The following is a 9,937-nucleotide window of genomic DNA, read 5'->3' as shown; positions in this document are numbered from 1 at the left end:
TCTGGTTTTTCCCTCAGAACTTGGAAAATACACTTCTGTTGGTAGGTAAGTCAGCCTTTTTGCCCGGCCAAAGTAATAACGAAGTCAATGTTTGCTGGTGTAGGTACATGGCAAGGGAGGCTCATAACACTGTACCACAGCTCTTGTGGTACTGGAATGGCTCTGAGTATAACCCCATGAGGTGTTGCAGATACTACTTTTTGAGCCCTGCTGCTGCAAAAGGGAGAGGGGATCTCGGTCCTTTCCTGTCATAGCCGCAGACCAGGAGAGGCAGAGGGGAAGGAGAAGAGGAGGCTGTGCTGGTTACACAAGATGTGAAGTTCCACCCCTGGGAAAACTGAGTCATTGAAGAATGGAGTGATATTCCTGCAGAGTTACATCAACCCTTCACACCTTCCTCCACCACTCCCTGAACTGCAAAAAGCCAAAGCAAACTCTGTTGCATCTGTAGCAACCAGTTAAGGACTATATTATACATGAAATAATTGAACAGGTAAGCTGAATAAAATAATTTTTCATGGACTTCCTGGCTCCAAATTATAATTACTGCCTCGTAACCAAGCCTTTCCTCAGTGACAGATGGAGGTGCAGATAAGTCCCTGGTAAATAGTATGCACATCTCTTCAGTTTAGTGCAGTAGGATAAAAGACGAAGGAGGAGCTGCGTATTGAAAAGCTGTAGCACCATGGTGCAGTGTCCTGGTTTGCTTTAAAGTGAGGGTATAAGCTTTGGTCTCAGAAGGGGGTGCTATTACCTCATCTGATTTCTTTGTGTTTTATATGTATATCTATAGGTATTACATCCATATGTATGTATATGAAAACCCAATGAGGTTTTGAAAGCAAGTTAAAACATTTGTTTCCCTTTTCCTTCTGCCTTAGCTCAAGATTTTTTGAACAATCATAACCAAGTTGGTGCTGTTTTTGTTTTAATGGCTCTCTAGTACAGCATGCAAAAAAAATTGATTGGATTTCCAGCAATATGGGATTCTTTAGAAAAGTAGGAAAATCCTTGAAAAAGGAAAACTAGGGGAACAAAAGGCACAGAAAAGTGGGGTATTTATTTAATATTGTATAGTACTTAGGAAAATCTGCTGTCTTGTGCAAGAAGTGAAAATAATGTATTCAAACTTAGGGTGTATTAATGAGTAATGCTGGGTTGAAGTCAATGTAATTTACTAAGCAAAAAAAAGAATGGTATTTTAGATTATGAAATCTGAAAATTTTAAAGGTCTGGATACTTTCTTTGAATATTAAAATGGATTTGTTAATTTCTTATGTAATTTGGCCATTTATGTGACTGACTTACTTTTTCTCCTACCTGCTTGCTCCTGCTAACATGCTTAGAGACATGTCACTTCCCTACTGAAGCCTTGCTTTGGAAAATGATACCTGGAGCTGAAGCCCCTCTCTCTTCATTGCAACCTCAAAGCAAGATGGAGCTCAGGTACTCAGTACCCCAGTTGGGCTGGGTACAGCAGTGAAAGTGGTGCAAGCAAATGATCCTGCTTAATCTGCAGCAATTCTCCTAGCATCTTAGCAGATCCTAGAGCAGGAAGGCCATGGTCCCTGGCAGGAGTTAATGATCACCCATGAGGGAACCTGACACAATTTGCTTATGGGCTGCAGTTGTGCCTTTGAAGAACAGCTTTGCCCTCATGACGCTGGTTTCCAGGGCTGCAAACGGTGCCTCACGTGACGAGGTCACAATCCTGACTTATGGGCCAAAATACAGTGCTGGTATTAACTGATAATAATTAAACTATATTCTGGAGCATTGCAATTAGCAGCAGGATTCCTGTTTATTTGGGATTAAGCTTATAAACATATTCTGGGTCTGGACACAAATCCTCCTAATCTTTCCATAGTGTGGAGCACCACTTCCCACAGGTGCCTAAAAACCAGGTTTCCCACGAAAAACACCTGTTGGCTTCAGTGAGCATTTTTTAAACAAGAACTTTTCAAATGATCCCTGTTTTACATAGGGACCTTCTTTTGAGGATGTTTGGTTGGTGTCTCTGAAGTAATGTACTATCCTCAGTGTCCTGAGGATTGCTCCCTCTAGGTTTCTTACACCCTATGTGTCACTTTTGTGGTACTTTTATATCTGGTTACATGGAATAGAGTATGAAGACAGTGTTAAAATTATATCAAGACAATAATCTTGTCTTTTATTCCTTGCTTATCCAGAGGTAACAGCTGGAGTTTGGATACAGGAGAAACTGATTGCAGAACTTCAGAAGACATGTAGCAACTCCTTGTAAGTATTTCCCAAATTCTAGCCTTGTAGTTCTGTGAGTTGTTCCTAGCTCTGTTCCTTCCCACTGAGGATAGAAGAGGATTGTTTATCACAAGCTTGGATGCCTACCTTAGGGTGAGATGAAGTGCCTCTGGAGATGAAGGTTTCTTTCCAAGATGATAAAGGAACTCTAAATTTAAATCTGGACAGGTGACTTCTAAACCAGTTTAGACCTACCCCATGTGAGACCCATGGGAAGACAGTCTGGCAAGTTTCAAGTGATTTTAAAAAGTCTCTTAATCTAGTCCCTGAGAACTGTCTAGCATCATGTTGGCTACTCCATTTTTTTTTCTCTATGCTTCCTAAATGACTTTGTAAAATCTGTATGTTGAAGCCAAGCTAGAACAGTAACTATGAACACACTTCATATATGCATTTGAATGAACACTCAAGTGTAAGCAAGTGACTACTCACATACTTACAGTTAAAACAATTAATAATTTTTTGCAAAACCAAGACTTGAGCAGATTTTTTTATATGCTCAGGCAGTAAACTGATTTCTTCATGACTGGGATGTGCTTGGGATTCTGGACATTCTTAAAAATGAACATGAAATTACCTTCTCCAAGGTCACAGTGTCTAGAAATAATCAAAGTTGGGTTTCACTTCCAAAGCTCCTTGAAGCCTCTGTAGAAGTGGAGTTTTAAGGAGATGAATAAGAGAAGGCTGTTGCTGTGCATTTAGAATAGTTGCAGGAACACTGTCAGGGAATAAAGACAAACTGTTCTGTTTGATATCTTTGTTTTCTTTTACTTTGTACATATATATTCCAAAAAACAGTGACTGTAGTTTTTCAGGGTCTAAATTTAGAGATCATCCTATGACATTTGTAACAATCGCATCTAGAAATCTCCACTATTAAGATTTTTGAGATTTCTTCTAGGTAACAATGACCTTGCTTGCACTTTGTATTTGTTAGCCACTGCTAAATACCGCAGGTGAAAATCCATGGAAATAGCTGTAGAAATTTGCCAACTTGCTGTCTGAAAGAATCACTCCATCTTGCTTTATCGAAAATAGCCAAACATGGGAGGAGGGTTAAGACTGTGTGTGCTGGAGGCTGCAAGCCCCCTAGTAGCTGAGGTGTCACTACTGGCTTTCATCCGTGGAGCATGGTATGTGTGGTTCCCTGGCTGTGCTGCTCTGTAAATACTCACTTTCTGCCCTCATACCCAAGGCCTGGACACTTGCTCCAACTGCCCAGCAGCTGGGTGAAGCTAAGCCCTGCTTCTGCAGGAGCACACAATGTGTATGTGCCCTCTTAGGGATGCTGAGCCAGGCCGTGCCCCTTGAAGGACAGACTCCTGGGGTGTGCTTGCTGGAGGGCAGTGTGGTCCTCCCAGCCCATGCTTAGCTGTGCCAAAAAATGTGGTCCAGTCATCTATGTGCACAGGAATGGCAACCCTCTGCTGTCTGGACATCAAGGTAATAATAAGCAGGTTAAGATGAGGCTTTATGCTGATGAGACATGGTTAGTTAATAAAGAGGATGTGATAGAGAGCTACTAGAGAGTGTCCATAAGGACCACAAGGTTGGTGAAGGGTTTAGAGGGGAAGCTGTATGAAGAGCAGCTAAAATCACTTGGTCTGTTCAGCTTAGAGAGAGGATACTGAGGGGAGACCTCTTCACAGCTTACTGCTTCCTCATTAGGGAAGGAGGAAGAGTAGACACTGACCTCTTCTCCCTAGTTACCAACGATAGGACCTGAGGGAATGGTAGGAAGCTGTGCAGGAGGAGGTTTAGTGTGGACATTAGGAAGAGATTCTTCACCCAGAGAGTGCTCCCCGGGGAAGCAGTAATGGCAGCAAGCCTGACAATATTCAAGAAACACTTGGACAATGCCCTCAGGGACATGGTGTGAACTTTGGGGTTGTCTTGTTCTGGGGCGAGAGCTGGACTTGGTGATCCAGACTGTCCAAGAAGGTGGTTGAGCCACCATCCCTGGAGACATCTAAAAAGACAGATGTGGTCACAGGGGACAAGGCTTAGTGGTAGATGTGGTGAGTTAGGGTAGTGGTTGGACTCTATGATCTTGAAGGTCTTTTCCAACCGAAATGATACTGTGATACTGTCATACTGTGATAAAATCAGCAGGTGCAATCTCCTTCCCTCTTTTACTAATGCCAACAGAGTACACAGTAGTTGCTCAGATTGCACACCTGAGTGTAGAGAGCTCCTCCCCTCATCACTGACAGCATTGAAGGATGGAGGAACAAAACCTTACTGGAGACCCTGACTGATAGCTGGTAGGAGAAGTAGGTGAGTTGAAGCTGGAGGTACTCACAGGTACCTGAGTACAACACCATGATGCCCTATCCCTGGAGGTCAGGTTGGATAGGGCTTTGTGCACCCGGGTCTAGTGGGAGGTGTCTCTGCTCATGCAAGGGGGGGTTGGAACCAGGTGATATTTAAGGTCACTTCCAACCCAAACCATTCCATGATTCTATGGCTTCTTACCTCTTTTGTCACTTCTTATAGCCATACACTCTTCTTGTCTTGGATATAAACATGCTGATGTTCTGCTATGGGCCACTCCACTTGATGCAGAAAGCTAGCACAACATCTGTTTTCCTCTCCACCACCTATTTGTACTTATCTTTTTGGCTTCAGCTACAAGTCACATTGTTGTGTGCATGTATCACGTATCAGACGGCATTATCAGGCCCTTCTTGTCTGACACTTCTTTACTTCAAGGCTGAGTTCAGGTTGGTAAGACTGTGTTATAGAACAGCCCCTGAAACTTCAAGTGAAGTGACTTCAGACACCTCCCAGCATTTTACCAGCATATAAACAGTCAGCTGCTGTTGGAAATCTTAAGCTACAGACAATGGGAGATGGTAACCTCTTGTGCACAGGATTTAAAACTATAGGATCATTGACCTTGAATCGTGCATGTAGCCTGGGAAATCTAGAGTTAAGCAGTTTGCAAAACGATAAAAGCCATCTAGCAGGCTGAAGAACAGAAGCCTTCTAGTTTTCCTGCTGATATTCAATGTTGTTTCAATCAAAGCAAAGGTAGCACTTGAAGAATGACAGTTCTTGTGAGCTTTATATATCAGTATAATGAGATTATGCTCCATGACCCTACTGAATTTGACTTTTACATTAGAGAATATGATTCAGGAATTCATTTGAACAATCCATAAAAATATAAATGAAAAGATTTTTTTTTTTTAATTGCTGGTTTCTCGTTAATTGCACATTGTAGCTGACTCACAGGAAAAGAAGAATCATAATGAAGGAAATCAGAAACAAAAAGGGACCCACAATCCTAATGTGTATCCATAGTGAAAAAATTACAAAAAATATCATGAAAAGCATAGGAAACTATATTTCCCTTAGTAGCTTTATTCTTACAATATTATCACATTTTAAAAATACAATTTTAAGGGGGGGTTGAAAATGAACTATAGCTTTTTGCAGTGATAGGCGACAGGTCAGAAAAGCATTTCAGAATAATTTTACACCTTTTAACCTTAAAAAATACTTTGCTGACAATTGAGAAAGGGCCTTAAAAGAAGCGCTGATAGGCATTCTCACAGCAGGGTTGCCATGTCCCATCACATAGCAGAGGGTTTCTGCATAATGTATCCTGTAATAAGAAGTGTACTGCAAATCACAAGGCTTGAGTAGCAGTTTTAAGAAAGTAATCCTTGGCATGAGCTGCTATTAGTGATGACACTGAAAGTTTGTTACATAAAACTCTTCAGAAGACACAAAGAAAGTAAACTGTTTAAAATTTTTATTCCAGCCTTGAAAGAACTACTTTGTCATAGGAATTTGTCTGCATTTAAATTGATATTTAGTGTTCTCTGTTTTTTCATTTTTGCTCATGCTTGGACAGGCTTGTTAAACAAAACCTGCAGAGTTTAGTTAAATGAATGTCACTTTTCTCTCATTCTGTGCTGCAAACAGTAATTGTTCAAAAAGTGTCTTAACACTTACTGGTGTTAATTATGAATGCTAATACAATCAATGATCACTGAGAGTCCCTGTGTTGCAAATCCTTTACAAATGGGGTAAAAACTAAAACTAAAACTAAAATAAAATAAAATAATAATAAAAAATCCTGTTTAACAAAGAGTAAATCAGTCCATCAAAGCACAGCAAGCTATATTCATGTATTAATAACTAGAATAATCAAAATGGGATATAAATCTAGAAGAAACCTTCTTGATAAAATTAATTTTATTTCTGTCTGGAATGTAAATAAAAGGAAATGTGCAGGGGCCATTTCCAGGCAAGTTCTTTTCAGTGTTAATGATGCAAATCAGTGAAGTTTCTCAGTCCCTGGGGAATCTTTTTGTCTTTCTCATTTCCATAAGAATGATTTTTAAGTGATTAAAATAAAAATCTAATGGAAATTAAAATTCTTTATGCATTTCTCATAAAACAGTTTAGTAGATACCTGAAGGGAAAAAAAAAAATGAAAAAAAAAAAAGAAAGAGCTGGAATTGACTTTAGAATGATAATAAACCTTCCTAGGAGAGGACTGGTCACAAAACATGTTTGTATTTCTAATGGAGACATTTTTGTTTGTCTTTATAGTATTTGAGAAAAGTTGCAGTTGTCTGAAAGCTTGATGTTTCAATGTATCTCCAGCATTTTCTCAGCCTCAAATAATGGGGAATGAAACGTTCCTTTGCGTTGTTTTCTCAGTGAGCAGTATGAGAAATGGGCATCCACATAATAAATAAAAATTTGGCTTGCAATGTTTTTGTCAAATAGGTTTTGTCAGAGATAGATTCTTCTTGAATATCATGGACTGGACTGATAGTGAAATACTGGAGGAGCATTGATAATTTTAAATGGCTTTTAATCCCATCCTTCCTGAAGAAGGAAACTACTTGAGCGACTCATTACAGAGCTGGTATTAAATTGTGGCTTTGCCACAGGCTCTGCTGAAGGCAGGATACACCAACCTGTGCTCCAGGATTGGTTTTACTTCCTTCTTTTTTTCAGGGAACAGAGAATGGCAAAAATAGAGATTAACCTAGTCCATGTCAGACCCAAATCCAGAACAGACAACATCTCCCTCCCATGCCAGTGTATAGGGGAAGGACTAAATGATGCCCTCTTCATCCTGACCCACTCCACACGTGATTAGAGGACTGGAACACCTCTTCTGTAAGGACAGGCTGAGAGAGTTGGGGTTGTTCAGCCTGGAAAAGGCTCCAGGGAGACCTTATTGCTGCCTTTCAATACTTAAAGGGAGCCCAAAAAAAGATGGGAACAAGGTTTTTAGCAGGGCCTGCAGTGATAGGACAAGAAGTAATGGTTTTAAACTGGAAGGGGTTAGAATGAGACTAAATATGGAGTCCAGAAATTTTTTTACAATGAAGGTGGTAGAAGCCCCGTCCATGGAAACATTCAAGGTCAGTCTGGATGGGGCAATGAGGAAACTGATCTAGCTGGGAATGTCCTTGCTTACTGCAGAGGGATTGGGCTAGATGACCTCTAAAGGCCCTTCCAACAAAAAACATTCTATGAATCTATGCACAGGAACAATGTCACAGAATCTGGTTGTACACACACACACACACACATACTGGTGTGCATAGACATGTGCACACACACACCTTCTCCTGGTGCAACAGAACAAAATTAAGACCTGGAGAAGGAGATGGAAGAGCACTGGCCCTGCCAGCCACCTCCTGCCATGCAGCACATCTCATCCCCACGCTAGTAGAGGGAGCTTGGGGTGCCTTATGCATCTGCAGGAACTGCTGCTGGGTTGCATGGCCAGGAGCAGAGAAGATTACATGAGAGGGAGGATGTCCTTGTTTTCCAGGCAGTGTGCAGCAAAATTCTCCATCCTCACATTCCCTAGTTGCTATAAAATGCCCAGGTTCAAGCAAAGAATCAAGACTGTCTCTTTGGTATGCTGTCAGCCCTGGGTCTCCAGTGAGAGCAGAGCAGGCACAGGGAAGAAAAACTGCTCTGGCACGGGCAGGGAGCCCCACCACCGACTGTCTGAGGAGTCAGGAGTGCATGGGGAGGTTGTAGGCAGGAAGTACAACAGGGAACCAAGTGTCCTTGCTATCCCCAACACATGCAGTCTTTTAGGTTTGACATCAGTAATTGGGCAGGCTGCAGCCCTTCAGGAGTTTCACTTAGAAATGAAGCTGGTGATTACTGTAGCAGGGGACTGGATTGCTTCTCCCTGGGGTGCCTTTTCAGCTGCTAATGAACCACCAGGAAGACTCAAGTTGTCTCCATGGCTGCTTGGGTCCTGGGTCCAGGTTGCAGAGGGATGAACAGAGATGTGGGGGCTGAAGAAGGTGATGGGGAGCAGCTCTAGAGCACAAATCCACAAATATCTGATGCCTCTGCAAATATGGGAGGTTATTTCCACCTTGAGACCCCAGCCACCATTGCTCCTGACTGAAGACTTCCACTCCTGCTGCAGATCTCCACAGCCCAGAGGGCAGCCTCCTTCAGTTCCAAAAGGGGGGACTCATTAAATATTCCTGGCCACAGTGAAGTCAGAGGATTCCCAATCTCTGACATTTCAGCAGGCATGATTCAAGGGCCACAAAACCTGAGATGGGATCTAAAATCTCAAAACAAACAAACAAACAAGTTCTTTACACTACTTTTTAATCAATAGTGCATGTAAATACTTTTTGACATTGATTTATTAACTTTTGTTTGTTCTCTGATATTGATGTTAGAAAGCTGATTGTCTCCAAACTGTTCTCCAGATCCAGAGGACACTTCATTTTTTGTTTCCAATATCTTCTGAATCCAGAAGTTCAAACTTTAAGGATACCCTATACCTGCTGAAGTTCTGAGTCGTGGTGACACCGCCAGTCTGTAAGTTTAATGCCATTCTTCATCTTTGTGTTTGAGTGAGGGGAGGACCAAATTCCAGGAAAGCTCTTTGAAGCCTTTAAGGGCAGAATTGAACATTATGGAGAACTACTTCCCATCCCTGCTCCTCCTCATAGCAGGATCCTGAGCTCTATGCCATGCCCCTACATCCTCATGCAGTGTATGGGAGACTCCAAAACAGCCAACACTGCCTGCCATAACCAGTGGGGAGAGAGGAAGGATAGGAGTGAGACACACCCTAAGGCACCACCAGCATGTCATCCTTGCCTGTCTGTGTGCACATCCTCCATCACCTCCTTCATCATGGGAGGCAGAACACTTCTTCCAAAAAAAAAAAAGTAGCATACATTTATAAATGTAGGACACAGCCAGTGTTTTATATTGAAGTCATTTGCCTGGGATTTACGAAGCTCTGATCTCTCCTCTTTCTGGGGACCCATATGTCCCACTCCCAGGATGTGCTTACTGCCTGGCTAGGAGCTTGTTTGCTGGAGCAGTGCCACTGGGCATCCAAGCATTCACCTTCCATGGCATGCCAGAGAGAACCCTGCAGCCTAGGGCCCAAGTGGGGAAATGTGGGATCCAGTATTTCAAAGAAAGATCTGAGGGGTAAAATCAACCTTGTCTTCACTTTCCCTGCCTGAGGACATACAGCTGTATAGCTCAGGTTCCCCTTCAGGAAGAGTGTGATTTCTCTCAGACAGAGGAAAGATTGCACCTAAATCCTCCATTTCCAAAGAAAATAGAAGAGCATTGTAGATACAGGACAGATTTTGTTGCTGCATGTTGCAGGGATCACAGTCTA

General features: G+C 42.0%; 1 long non-coding RNA gene across 1 annotated transcript; it reads left to right on the top strand.

Annotated features, from left to right (window-relative positions):
* The first annotated feature begins 1,356 nt into the window (after positions 1 to 1,356).
* On the top strand, positions 1,357 to 9,121 carry LOC127390706 (uncharacterized). Its single transcript, XR_007890917.1, has 3 exons — positions 1,357 to 1,446; positions 2,190 to 2,259; positions 9,003 to 9,121. It is a non-coding gene; the product is annotated as an uncharacterized LOC127390706 (long non-coding RNA).
* Positions 9,122 to 9,937: the final 816 nt, after the last annotated feature.

The sequence above is a fragment of the Apus apus genome, chromosome 1 (assembly GCF_020740795.1).
Source record: "Apus apus isolate bApuApu2 chromosome 1, bApuApu2.pri.cur, whole genome shotgun sequence".
NCBI classification, from domain to species: domain Eukaryota; kingdom Metazoa; phylum Chordata; class Aves; order Apodiformes; family Apodidae; genus Apus; species Apus apus.
Note: the sequence above shows the minus strand (reverse complement) of the source record. Positions and strands in the feature narration are given on the sequence as shown.